Source organism: Phaenicophaeus curvirostris, chromosome 2 (assembly GCF_032191515.1).
Source record: "Phaenicophaeus curvirostris isolate KB17595 chromosome 2, BPBGC_Pcur_1.0, whole genome shotgun sequence".
NCBI classification, from domain to species: Eukaryota; Metazoa; Chordata; class Aves; order Cuculiformes; family Cuculidae; genus Phaenicophaeus; species Phaenicophaeus curvirostris.
In genome coordinates this window covers 45,992,516-46,007,125 of record NC_091393.1, presented here as the reverse complement: position 1 = coordinate 46,007,125, position 14,610 = coordinate 45,992,516, and the positions used below count along the sequence as shown (strand labels likewise).

The 14,610-nt window shown below is 40.1% G+C and overlaps 1 protein-coding gene across 15 annotated transcripts in view; it reads left to right on the top strand.

The window, feature by feature from the left end:
- Nucleotides 1-8,334: 8,334 nt before the first annotated feature.
- Nucleotides 8,335-14,610, top strand: part of EPB41L2 (erythrocyte membrane protein band 4.1 like 2) — a 112,270-nt gene continuing 105,994 nt past the window's right edge. For 4 of the 15 annotated variants that reach the window (XM_069851912.1, XM_069851911.1, XM_069851904.1 and 1 more), the window contains exon 1: nucleotides 8,338-8,409. The gene's annotated coding sequence lies outside the window, so the exon portion shown is untranslated. Of the gene's footprint in view, nucleotides 8,410-14,610 lie in introns of all 15 variants that reach the window. The other 11 variants (XM_069851910.1, XM_069851909.1, XM_069851900.1 and 8 more) reach the window with 5 other exon arrangements.

The window sequence follows — 14,610 nt, the reverse complement described above, 5'->3', positions numbered from 1 at the left end:
ACAGTGCTTTGGTTGGATCAGCACTTGCAAGAAATTTTGCATATTGAGTGCAACAACAGATTGGTAGCAGTTTTTATCATGGTGGCACCTACACAAAACTCAGATAAAAACTCAGAAAAGTGGAGAGAGGGTGGAGGAGAATATTGAAAACTGGAATAATGGCATTTCTCTAGTGCTAGTGCAGCAGCAGCAAATCTCAAAATCAGCAAACTACGAAAATCACCACTTGACATGTTGTAGACAGAATGACATAGACTTCACTTGGCTACCCAGATGTTCAATTACTCTGCTTATGAAATTGCCTATATCCTTCTACTTCTTAGGCCATTCATGTCCCATTATAGAAGAGTTAAGGAAAATTTGCATTACATTTTATATTTTCTAAAACCTAGCTTTTTAAACCAATGAAATTACCAGACTATTGCTTTTCCTAAATTGTACATCAGAGCGGAAGAAAAGTTTGTCTTAAGGCAGCAGATTTTTCAAGAGACAAATAGCCTAAAATCAATGTGAGATGAAACATCAGCATAAATAAACCTCTCTGGGGGGCACTCTAACTGGGGTTCTCAGCAGGGGTATCTGAGTTGCTCTGAGGCAAAGAGCAAGAAGAGGCAAGTCTGAAGTTGTTTCTTTTAACATCTTTCTGAATTTTCTAATCCAGGGAAATTTCAGTACAGGCATTTCCACTGGTTTCAGCAATTTTGGGAACCTTATTGAAGATAAGATTGATGCATGCACAGCTGTTATTAATACTGTGCCAGTTAAACTTGCTCAGGCAAATGGTATTACATACTGGCAGCCACACAAGTGCTAGCAATGAGAAAAAACAGTTTGGATGGCGCTAACTCAGGTAGCCTCCAAACGCTGCAGAGATTAAGTGTCTTCTGTTGTGTTTGTAAATGAACAAAGTAGGAGTTACTGGTTTTAGGAAGGCATGGGAAGCTGCTTTATTATTTTGCAAAGGAACTGGAGCGTATTCTGCTATAATTCCTTTGTGCTTAAGAGATGTTAAAGCAGCCAAGGAATGAACCATACACAAAGTTTTAGAGACTGTTCTGCATGTAAAAAGCATCTAGAGGTACAATCCTAATCTGGTTGCTACTGTGGTGATTGTAGCATCTTCTGTATCAACAAAAGAATCACAGTGACTGGTTTTCCTGAGAAAGAAAAATGATACTCTATCTCCTGTTTGAAAGAGCTTAAGGCTTTTTTAAATGCCGTTTTTGAGCAAGAGATAGCAAAAATACTTTATTATCTTTATTTAAATTATACACTGTAATAAATAAACCATATTACAACATCAAAAAGATGTAAATACAAAAGATTACAACATCAAGTAATATAGTTAGTGAGAATTAAAACTGCTTGTGCACTTGCATTATAATTCCTTCTTTTATTATTGGTCCCTAACCTCTTTCACTGGATGCAGAATGAACAATGCTGAATTAAGCACAGATATCTAATACTGCTTGTTCTCTATTCATTGCCAACTCATTGCTTCTCTGTGTGCTTACATTAATTTCCTTTAACAGCAGTCCCATGAGCTTCAGGGTTGCTTTTACTTCTGAAACACAGAGATTAAAAAAAAGATATTCATCAGTGTCTAACAGGACTTGATTTCTCAATCTTATGTATTATGAAACACCCAGAATACTTAGGATATATTGCTGGCTAACTTAATTTACTGTAGTAAGCTTCTCTAAACGAGACCCCAGCATCTTATGATTGGTATTGTGGAAACAGCCCCCCGCCAAGTACTCTTACAAAATCAGATTCAAGCAATGTTGTACACGCCATACAGACATTTTTCATAAAGACAACAATATTTTAAAATTTCTTCATAATTCTATAAAGAGCAGTCATGATCCTGCTCTTCCCCTCCTTTCCCATTCTAATTTTCCTGGAAATGACACAAGGATTACAAAGAAAATAGCTAATTTTACTTCAGAGTTTTGCTTCAAAGTAGAAAAATCTATCCTGTGCACTGAAATAGGCATGGCTCTGTGTGCACATGAAGGCAACGTGGGCAGTCTGTAGTTAACTTTATGTTATAATTTATGAAAGGGATGAACCGAAGTTGTACAGGCAATGTGGACTGTGATGGCTTTTGCAAATTCAGTATGAGCGCATGTAATGTAATTAGTTTTCTCAATGAGAAAAGAAAAAGATCAAAGCTAGAAGATACCTTGCTTTCTTAACCAGACAGTTGCTTTGTTGTTTTTTTGTTGGTTTGGGAGGTTTTTTTTTTACACCTGTCAGTGCTACATTTCTCTCCCAGCTTTTTCTTTCCTTCTTGTACATATACACACAAAATGCAGGCCAGAGTATCACCTCCTGGTCCAAGATTTGACGTATGCTTTCATATGCTGGAAGGAAAGTTATGAAGAGAATGAAAAGTCTAATGCTTGTTTAAAGGAGACCCCAAAGGGCTAAGGTAAGGGAGTTACCCTTAAGTGGGGAAGATCATAGAATCACAGAATCACTAGGTTGGAAAGGACCCACTGGATCATAGAGTCCAACCATTCCCATCAATCACTAAACTGTGTCCCTGAGTACCTCATCCACCCGTCTTTTAAACACCTCCAGGGAAGGTGACTCAACCACCTCCCTGGGCAGCCTGTTCCAGCACCCAATGACCCTTAAAGATGCCAAGGGCAGACCACCCACAGCATTCTTGGGGCCTGCAGCCTGTGCAGCACAGCTGCCGTTACCCTCTATCAGGTTTTTCATATCCAGGCATATCAGCAGTCAGCATCCACAAAGGCATCATCAGAAAGATCTTTAAGGAAGTGGAGGTCAGCCCCCATCAAGATTGTTTTTTTTTTTAAAGTTCGACAATGTCACTCTGATGGTGTGTATTTTTTCAAACAGTGTTTTTCCAAGCACTGTTCATTTTTCGGCGATGGAGTCTTGTGTTAAATGTGATCTGTGCTGAACATGTGTGTCTTCTGTAATCACCTACGTTTGCAGTCTTTCCTTACCTCAAATGCAAGGTCAGACTGAGAGCTGGCTCCAAAGCTCCAAATTAGCAAGTGATTTGGCTGTTGTGAAGTTCATAATAACATTATTGGTTGGACTTGATGATCCTGGAGGTTTTTTCCAACCTAGTGATTCTGTGATTAAAATTAGTCCTTGGGAAGTAATAGAATATGCATAAGATTTCTAGGAAAATTTATACATATGCATATGAATGCGAAATACATTTTGAAACCAGCTTTTGTCTCACTGCACACGACTGATGCAGATTGTGTTGCCCAGGCCTGATAAAGGATGCTTGCCTTCCAAAACTCAAAAATGAGTCTCAGAGTGAGTTTCTTTGTTGGCATTTTCAGTATCACAGGGACAGTTGTGTGGCCAGACCAGGCTGCTCAGGGCTGTACCCACTCGGGTGTGGGAAACACCTGAAGAAACCCCTCCATTATCTGGCTATCTTCAGCATGAAAACTGCTTTTCCTTCTACCCAACCTGAACCTCTTATTTCAACTCACACCCATGGTCTCTCAGCCTCCCACCATGCAGAGCCTGTCTGCATCTTCTCAACCATGGGTACTGGGGGGCTGCTGCCCCACAAGCCCCCCCTTTGATCTCTTCCCCAGCCTGAACCAGCCCCATCCCTCAGCCACCTTCCACTGAAGGGGTGTTCTCTTCATTCCAGGGACCCCGCTGAGCCCCTTCCAGGAGCTTGTTCTGCGTAGTATCAGCAGATCATGAGCCTGCATGGAGACATCACTGCCAGTCACAAGTGGTGTTCCCCAGGGCTCAGTGATGGGTCCAGTTCTGTTCAATATCTTTATCAATGACCTGGATGAAGGCTCTTCAAAAGGATCTGAACAGGCTGGACCAATGGGCTGAGGCCAATGATTCAACAAGGCCAAATGCCGGGTCCTGCACTTGGGGCACAACAATCCTGAGCAGTGCTACAGACTAGGGGAAGAGTGGCTGGAAAGCTGCCAGGGGAAGAAGGACCTGGGGGTGTTGGTTTACAGCCGACTGAACGTGAGCCAGCAGTGTGCCCAGGTGGCCAAGAAGGCCAATGGCATCTTGGCTTGTATCAGAAACGGCGTGACCAGCAGGTTCAGGGAGGTTATCCTCCCTCTGTACTCGGCACTGGTGAGACCGCTCCTCGAATCCTGTGTTCAGTTCTGGGCCCCTCACCACAAGAAGGATGTTGAGGCTCTGGAGTGAGTCCAGAGAAGAGCAAGAAAGCTGGTGAAGGGACTGGAGAACAGGCCTTATGAGGAGCGGCTGAGAGAGCTGGGGTTGTTTAGCCTGGAGGAGGCTGAGGGGAGACCTCATTGCTCTCTACAACTACCTGAAAGGAGGTTGTAGAGAGGAGGGTGCTGGCCTCTTCTCCCAAGTGACAGGGGACAGGACGAGAGGGAACGGCCTCAAGCTCCGCCAGGGGAGGTTCATATTGGACATTAGGAAAAAAATTTTCACCCAAAGGTTCATCGGGCACTGACACTGCCCGGGGAGGTGGTTGAGTCACCATCCCTAGAGTTGTTTAAAACACAGGCAGACGAGGTGTTTAGCGACGTGGTTTAGCGGCAGACAGGAATGGTTGGACTCGATGATCTCAGAGGTCTTTTCATAGAACCGTAGACTTGAGAACGACCCCCGAGCTCCCCGAGCCCAGCCCTCCGCTCCCGTGTCCCTCCGAGCCCTCGCGGAGGGGCGGCGCCTCGCGGCTCCCGCGCCGCGTGCCCGGGGGCGGATCTCGCGCCGCGGGGCGATGGGCGCGGGCCGCAGCCAACGGGCGGTTGGGGGCGGGCGGGCGGGCGGGGCGCGTGGGGCGAGCGGGGCGCCGGTTGGCCGCGGGGCGGGGCCGGCGGGGTTTTCTCGCGGGCCGCGCCGGAGGACGCGTCTCGGCAACTTCAACTTGGCGCGCGAGCGGCGGCGGCGGCGGCGCGGGCGGCAGGTACCGGCCGCGCTTCGGCTCTGCGCGCGCGGGGCGGTCCCGTCCCGTCCTGTCCCTCCGCTGCCTCCGCGCCCGAGCGGGGATCCGGGGGCTGTCAGAGCCGGGGGCGGCCGTGCGAGCAGCGGGGACGGCAGGGGGCGGCAGCGGCCCCCGAGGAAGCCGCGCCCGGAGCGGCGGGGCCTTTTCTCCAGCTCCTCGGGCGGGCGGGGGTCCCCGGAGGAGGGGGAGGGAGGGAGGACGGGGCGGCTCGTTCCTTCCTCCCTCCTTCCCCTGGAGGTTTGGGCGCAGCCGGGCGAGCCGTGAGGAGCCTCCTGGCCGGGGTGAGGTGGGTTGGGTTTGGGTGGCTTGTGCTGGGTGGGCTTGGGCTGAGATTTTGGGTCCCCGCATCTCCTGCTCTTTTGGGTCTCCCCTTGCTCGCCTCAGGCTGTGAGGCGAGGGAAAGAGAGGCGTTTTTACCCCCACCCCACCCACCCCCGCCATAAAAAAAAAAAAATCTCCGGCTGTTGCTCTCTGCGCGAGGAAAGGAGGCTTCGTAATTCTTTTCCTCCTACCGCACCGCTCCTCGTTCTTATAACTTCATGTGTTTGCATCTCGGGCTGGTTGTTTCTTATAGCTGGGAGTGACTGCAGCAGAAAGGGCTAAACGGGACTCCGCACCGAAGCTGCTTATCAATAGCCAGATAGGGGATGGAATTGAGAAAGCCTATATGTTCCTGATTTCCTTCCTCTTCAGGATTAGAATAAAAATCGGTGTAGAAACCTATTGTATGTTCTTTGCCTGCTGTTTAAAATAAGTCTGCCTTTCAGGATGTCATGACATCCTGATATGCGTAAACGTTATGCGTCGAGATCTTTAAAAAAGTTAAGATGTTATTTATAAATGTCGTGTCTGTAGTTATTTCCTATTATTTTCTTTTGCAAGGGTTTGATTACAGTACTGTGAAGTCTGAATACTCTCAAAAGAGCTGTTAACGCTGTGGTGATGTTTTTAGTGCAGCTTTTTTTCCACAGGTGACGATCCCACCGAGTTGAAGTTAATCCCTTTTGATGTTAATAGCATTGTGCATGCATGTGTATGGCTAGAACGGATTTGAAGGAGGTTACTATATGAATGATCGCTGATTGACATACAGGCAGTTGGTTCGAGGGTTTGTTATCTAAATGATTACAATTTCCAGAAACAACTTCTGAAATAAATCACTGCCAGGGAACAAGTAATAGCCAACTAGGGAGTAAACTTTGGCTAACGTGCTTTTATACCAGTAGTGACTAGCAAACAGTTCAATTAGGATGCCTTTTCTTGTAAAACTGTCTTAAGACCCATTTTTAATTAAAAATTTGTGATTTGTAGCATTTTCACTGATGTGTCTTGCTTTACTTTACTGCCTGTGTGCTAGCATGGGTGCTTCCAAAGTGTCAGTGAAATGCAACAAGCTCGTAGTTCCACAAAACTTAGCCTTCAGCAAATTCTCATAAACTTGAATGTTTCCAGACCTAGAGGGTTTGAAATGATGAAGTGCTGCTATCTAAAATAGAAAGCTGCATGCTTTAGTGTGATATTTTTAAGCTTCAAACAACAGATAAATTCAGTCCCTAGGCTACAGACCCAAGCAGTTGTGGAACAGACACAGTTCAGAACCTGTTTTGTGGCATCCTGGGTTATGCAGGAATGGCCCTGAAAGGGTGTTCAGCTGAAGTGTTCTACAGCTGCTGCTCTCCTCCCTTCCTACAATTTTCCATTTCTGCTTGTCATGCTGTTTTCTATCTGGTATTAAGGTCTATGGTGGGAAGTTGATCTGCTTTCTCTTGCTTAAACTGCAACTTTCTGCTCAGTTTGATTCCCTTTGGACTTATAATGTGACCTTCCCTTCTGTATTTTTGGAGGTTCCAGATCTCATAGTTTATATCAACAGATTTACCCATGGCAGATGAGGTTGCATTGTGGCAGTGTCATGTAGAATGATTTAGAGAGCGCTTTCAAAATCTGTGTGTAGACATGCTGGCAGTGGAGAAGAGGGAGCGTTCAAACTTCTTTATTTCATTACCACTTTTTGATTTAACTTAAAAAGTAGGAGCAAACAAAGGCAACTCTCAAGCCAGTCTGACTTGAAGTCTTTTCATGAGGTTTCAGTGACTACATTCAATAGGTCTCATTAAGAGAGGGTAACCTGAAGAATAATTTTATTTATTGTATTTGATAAGATCTGAATCATCTAGTGAGTGTGCATATAGGCCAAATATACATTTGTCATGTGGCCAACTCCCAAGTCATGTTTAAGGGTGAAGAATGTGGGTCATAGGTGGAAAATGAGAAAGTGTTCTAGGGAGTACAGACATTTAAAGCAGGAATTGTGGGTTGTGATTAATAATAGCTTGGACGTAAGTTTTCTAAGTTACTATTCAAAAAACCAAACTAGATATATAAACAACAAATGTATGACAATATAATGAAATCTTTCTGCAGTTTGTGCTTTTTTTTTTTTTTTCACTCTGTTCACTTCCAGCATTAAACTTTAGAAAGTTGATCATAATAACCTGAAAGAATTTAAAAAGTTTGAAGAACTGGGAAGCACGTTGCAGTATGAAAGTGTTGTATGTAAGAATTAAAAGGGGAGGGAGCAAACGAAAATGGTGATAGATGTACCTGTTATGTGTATGACAGCAGATCGAGGCTATGAAGTGATTTAGTGTCAGAAAAAGGATCTAAATGGCTTGAATTTTTAATAATTGTATCTGTAGACTACAGCATTACTCTAATTACTTAAAGAGGACAATTTTTTTTTTACATTTTAGTTTATTGTGTGTCAATTTCAGTAAGGTAAAAATGAGTTTACCAAAGGTTGTAGTGTATGGTGTGTTTTCCATTAGATATTTTTCAATCAAGATTGAATGCTTTTCTGAGAAAGATGTACTAGTTGAAATGGTGGTTTCATTCTGGAACTGATTTCAGGCTGGGGAGGAGTGTGAGAAGAGGGTAAGTGAGCTTTCTTTCTCATTGCAGGCAAACTTAACCCAAGAAAAGTAGCGTTGGAAAACTGTTCACTGTGTGCTCACACAGTGGTTGGGTACAAGAAGGGGGATGTGAGAGTGTGATTGTCTTATAGCCTGGGTTATAAGAGAAGTCAAAAGGCATCGTAAGGGGTTGTTTCTGACCTTCTAAATTGAAAGAAAAGGCTACTATTGACTTTAAAAGTGTTAGATTTATAATAAACTGCCACTTCTATTTTTTTAAAAAAGAGAAAATTGAAGTTGAAAGTGAAATGATTTTATTTTTTTCCTATTTGGGATGGTGTTCACATTTTAAAAATATTTCTTATTTAAGCATAGTTCAGTTTCAGTTACCTTTTTTTTCTGTCAGTTGGTGGGATAATTTTTGGTGCAATTTGACTCCAAATTTAACTCTCTTATAGGTAAAGAAGATATTGTACTGTTATCGAGTTGTCATTGTTGATTGGATTCTACTAATCTTCAAGAGTCGTATTGGAGTTAGAGGTAACTTATGGGTTTGGTTTTTGTTGTTTTTTTTTTCAAATTGGAAGTCTCGCTGTAGGAATTTACTAAGTAGGCTAAGTTCTGTTTCACTGTCTCAGATACTTTTGCTGTTGATGTGATAAATTTACATGGTTTAAATTGTCAGTTTTGCAATATTTTATGGGAAAGAACATATTAATGACACAGTAAATATTCCTACTTTTGACAAGTCTTCAATTCTTAATTAAAAGTTTGTGATAAAGTAGTCTGTGAAGGTAATTTTACAAGTGACCTATTTCCATTGTAGACTTCATTTGTCTTTGAGTACTTGGTAAAGATTTGCAGATGTAAGTGAAGGGCATAAAACTCAGGTTTTGTTTCCCTTCTTAAATAATTTTCTTCACCTGCGTGCTTTCTATACTCCTGTAGTTTTTTTTTTCCCTAATTATGGAGGAAATCTGGGGCTGGGTCCTTTCTTGTGAAAGTATATAATTTTTGAAAACTCACAAAGAATTTCATATGCTTATACTTTGTTTTGCAAATCATAACTTCCTTTGATGGTGGAACGATGTTTAGTGGCTGATCTCAAGTATGAGATGTTTTGGAGGCCTGACTGCTGTTAAGTTGGGACTCTTCATAAATGCTGATTGGCTGGCTCTGAATATTGTCAGAAGTAGGTAGTAGTGTTCTGTTGCTTTCTTTTCTCCTAGTGGAGATAAGGTACTACTGCCATTCATCTCTGTAGTGTTTTTATTAATAGGGGATTGGCTCTTCAAAGACCTTATTGTGAAGGAGTTGCAGGAAGAACCTCTCTTTAAAAGTGGAGTCTTTGTCAGTGTCTAGAGGGTTAACTGAGTGTTTTACTTAATATTATATTTACCATAGTGCTCATTGGTCTGTGTCTTGTTTCTCCTCCCTGTTTTTTTCCTGAATGGTGTGATACACCCTGCCTTTTAACTTACCTTCCTGTTACAAAGTGGTGCAGCTTGTGTGCTCTGCAAGGTTATTGTTTGAAGACTTCAACACTGAATAGTAAAATAAGTTTAGCTAAGGACAGTTTAAAAGGAGCTATGGATTGCTTTGGTGCTCTAGGTTTGAATCTTTTTTGTTTCTAATATGGTATGTGGTTTTCTGTTTGCAAAGCACTAGTTCTGGCGAAGTGTTCTGTAGGAAAAGATGTTCAGTTACCAGAAAATAAAAATAGACTCTAAAATAAAGTACGGACTCTCTGAAAGATCAGTTTCATCTTAAATTGCTTGCACTGATGACAAAGCAGAGTTTAACCAAATATTTATTGTTGAAATTACTCTGTAATTAGTAGTGTTGTACAGCTAAATGTAACACCAGTTTTTACTGTAAATTACTGCTATCCCATTACTGTGGCTTGAGAAGTATAGAGTATGGCTGTGGTGTTCTTTTTAGTGGCCTGGATAAAAATTTGACTACAACATTTTAAGAACATAGTTTTTATATTTTTAATAACATTCTTCAGTATGTATTTAAAATGCATGATGTGATCTCATACCACAATGGAAAATTAGAACAGCTTTTTCTTATTTGAAATACTCAGCTATTCTGTATATGGGATTTAAAATATATATTCTTATCGCAAGCTTTTGAATTGGTAAGCCAGATGTATAAATTCCAATTGACTCAGCATGTATCCTACTACTTCTGAAAGTCACCCCAAATTTAAAATCTGGTGCTAAAAATACACGCTTGGTTTCACGCTTATTGCAACATTTTTCTTGCTTTCAGTTACTTACAAAAGCAAGGATTAATTTATAAAATATTTTAGAATATATGAAGTATGACTGTCCTGCAAACTTGTTTGAGTGTGAGCATTTCTGTTTTGGATCTGAAAGTTCGTGTTCAATTTCAGAATAGTATTTTGTACTTTATAGACACTATGTGTTAAACTAAGTATTTGCTGTTTCCTGAGGTGGAAGAAGCTGGTTTTATCCCATTTGGCTTCCTCCTTTTGAAGTTGTACTTGAATGCTGTACTTAACTAATACTGTAGCAGCTGCTGTTTCATCATCGATCAATTAAAGAAATGTGGCAAAATAGTAAGCCTGTATGTAATTTGATTTTTCTCTTGAATTACTTGATCCTTTTTCTGGTATGGCTTTTTGGATGCTTTTTCTGGTAGGAATATTGCATTATTGGACCATGAATCTGAAGCAGATCCAGTGCCTGTCTGGAGGGAAAGGGTGGGGGAAACCCACAACCAGAATCCAAAGCATGTCATAGCATAAACATCATATTTGATTCCATGTTTGATCTTAAGGCTGCTTTGTCCCCTTTTGTAGTTCACGTTTTTGTACTGCAGTGAATCTTTGACAAGAGTTTAGCTGTATAACAGTCAGAGGTGGCTGCTCAGATCAAGCCTAGAACTGCTACATATCGATGCTGCTACTCTTTGCAAATCCCAATTGCAAGTTATTTTAGTATTAAACCTGTTTTGGACTCTAACTCATGCTGATTAACCAAAGCTTTTGGATGTTTGGGCTCATTTTCACAGCGTGCTTTCTTTGTTCTTTTTGTGCTTGAGGGTGTTGTGTGAAAAGTGATTAATCTTTAAGATCTGTGTACTTCCAGACTGACTTTTTCTCCTCCCCCGCCTTGAGTATGGTAGTTGATTACAACTTTTTTCTGAATACACCAAAATATTTTCATTCAGAAGGGTAAGACATTGCTGAGAACTGAAATACTTATTTGCAGTCTTTATCTCTTAATTCTCTTCAGTAGAGAAGGTGAAAAATGGCATTTTGAAACATTACTTTTCTTGTAACAGTTGAATTTGGTCCCAGTATTATTTAAGAAGATAAGGATGCTATTTAAGTTCCATAGGATAATTGCAGAATGGGGTCATGACTTATGAGACCAAATGGTTGAGGTATTCTGGGGGAAAAAAGCTTACACTATTATCAGCACATTGTTCTTCTTCTGTAGTAGAGATGTAACTATATATATATTTTTAAAAATTACATTGGGTATGCTTCAGTCCTGTGTTCTAGGTGAGAAAAGGTGCCTTCTCCATAAGAATGCTTTGTAAAATGACAGATTGCTTAAAAACCTCATACAAACACAAAATGAAATCTTACTACAGAACACAGTAGTGAACAGCAGTGCTCTGCCTTGGGGAGAGTGCCAGCATGATACATTCAAATAATCATGTTTGAAGAAACCATGTATGACTAATTTAACTGGATATTCCTGCTTTCTGAAGACCTGAAGGGGTCAAAGAAAAACTGATTTACTGTGGCTTCCTGTACGCAACACCACATGCATGTTTTAGCAAATACAGTAAAAAATAGATAACCCTACATTTCATTTCCATCCTTAGACCATTAAACTCAATAATCCTGTGGGAATATTTGATACCTTTACTAAAGGCTAGGTATTAAATGTGTGGCAGACTTGTCTGGAAGAAAAGTTTGTGCAATTTTAGCTTCCATATGAAGAGATGATGCTAGAAGCTGCATTACTCCTTATCTCTGTAGGTATTATGGTTTATTGTTTCTTGTATTTCAGAAAGTGTTATGAAGCTTTATAAAAATACACATACAGTAGCTGAAGTTTTCTTTGTTAACTTAGTGTAAAGTCTAAATGATTTAACTCTTTATTTTGAGGAATTGAGACTTGAAGTACTGGGCTATGAATGAAAAGTATTTTATTTACTGCTTGCAAGTAGTTTTATAAAAGCCAGTGTTAAAAATGGAAGAGATGCTCTTAATACGTTTGGAGAAGATTTGCTTCTGCCAACTTTTTTCTTTTCTGAAACTTCAGGTTTTTTTTGTTTTTCAGGACTTTTCCAGGTTTTCCCTGATTTTTTTTTTCTTTTAATTCTCTTGTGTTCCAAGGCAGACCTACTGTGAAGGCTATTTTACCATAACATTCCCCAGTTGTTGGTGCTGGTTTAGAGTGTTTCGTAAGCCTTAGACAAAGGGCAAGATATACATCATACATAGCAGCATTAAAACTTTGAAATGAGACCACATGAAAATAGTGTCTGAACTGTTTAGGCACTGTCATGAACCCTAATTTTTTGACTTCTTGAATGAGTAAAATGTTGAATGATGTGGGAAGATTAATTTACCTGGTGAAGTTTTTTTCTTTAAAAAACCAAAAAGCTAGTATGTTGCAATTTTGATACCAAAGTTATTGACATCCAAATCAATCTGCTTCTTCCTTTTACTGCTAAATGATCTCTGCTTGCTTGTGAAGATTATTCACTAAAGATCTGTAGACTCTTTCTGTTGAAAAGCTCACAAAATTATTTTAACCCGTCATCTTAAAAACAAGTTGTTTTTTCTTTGACTTTTTTGGTTAAATGTTTTAAAACTACATTTAAGTAGTTAAAGACTTTTCTGCAAATATTAGCTTTCAAATTCTAAGCAGCTTTTTATGTTGTGTTGTTCCCAAGATTAACAACAGTGTATAGCAAGAGGGGCAGATGTGTCTAGTATGTATGGGTAGAATGTTCAGTGTATAAACAGTTAAATTAACTGCACAAGACACAACACATAAGTTTATATTCTGTGAATATTTTCACACCTTTGGTCATGTCAAGAAGATAAAAGCATAGGCCTTTTTTGGGAAGCATAGTGTTTTCCTCTGCCTGATTATTTTTGTTTTTCTTTGTGGTGTACATATTTATTCCAAACTGAAGCTTTGTTTCAGATAACTGAGGTAGTATGTCCATAGGTGTGTTTTGGTGAACAGATCATGTAGCTATAGTAACAACTCAGTTGAAAGAAATATAGTTTCTGCTTTGAGGTCCTAGTGAACCTTACTTTTATTTTTTTTTGCTTTAAAATGAGCAAAACAAAACCCTCACAAATGGACAAAAAAAGCCCCCTGGTTTCATCCAGGGCTAGGGATAGATTAGTGCAGTAAAGTTAACTGACGGTTATAGGTTCCTGGTGTAGATTTCTAGGAGAAACTGTTCATGAGGAATGCATTTTAATTTTGAGGTGTCAGGAGGTGGTTGGTGATTCAGAAAAATTGTAGAGGAAAAAATTGTCATTTAGGTATAGGACAAACAGCTTTCCTGCAGTTCAGGGTCAACAGGAGCCTAATAAAAATAAGTTGATTAAAGTATTTTAAATTTTTTGCGTTGTCTGTTTAGTGGGTAGCCATTGCGAGTTAACTAAAACTTTTAATTAAGAACTTAAATGTAGGTTGGTTGGCAAGAAAATAATGTTCATGAAAATGCCTTATATAAAAAACACAGGGAATTTAATAACAAGTGGATTTTTTAACATGTTTGTGGATTTTTAACATGATTGTGTTGGAGGCAAAGTCTTTGCTTTGACCATACTCCTTCAATATTGGACTGTGCTTTGATCAACTACCACTTCAGAGCTGAAATTGCTATATTTTCAGCAATGATAAAAATCAAAGCAGGACTGAAGGACTTGCACTTTGTGTGTTAGAATTTGTACTACATGGTATATCAAGAAATTATCCTAGTTTTTGTAATAGGGAAAGTGCTTTAAGTATTGGGAGCTAGTGCAAGACAGTGTTATAAAATTTGTTGGGTTTTTTTTTTTTGGTTGCTTCTAACCTTGGTACATGTCTTTTTTTTTTTTAGGAATTCATTATATTTTCTTTGAGTGCTGTTTTCTTTTAGTCTACTTTCTATTTGTTATTGAATTTGAATCAATTTAAAAATAAATTTTACCTCCTTGATGTAACTTTTTAGTGGAAAGGTTTGTTGGGAGGGTTAATTTTAGTAGTTAGATGATTTTTCACGTGTAGTAATTTCAGTTGAACCTTACTAGAGCATCATGCCCTTAGAGCTTCTTTCAGAAGAATATCCTGCTTTACCAATCCTTGTGAGTTACACTCTTGGGTAAGTAATTGAGCTGCCCATGTTTTCTGCAGCTTGTCAGGTCTTGTTTGCTCTTCCTTCACTCTATTCCATCTTGTACTAAAAAAGAAAGATGGTCCCCCTTTGTGGAAATAAAGGGTTGGGGTTTTCTCTTGGGCGTAGAGCTTTTCTTTTAGAGAAGAGCGACTTCTGCTGACTAGCTTCAGGCTCTGCCTCCCATCAATATGCTGGAACCAGTTACTTACTTCAGAGTCTGTTGCCAGTATATATGAGTGGGGCGGTGCTGTAATGCCAGCATTGGTTTGCCGTTAGATGAATTCTTAGAAGTATCTTATCCTGATTTGTCGAAGAGTGTTTCCATATACTTACACAAAGCAATAGCTT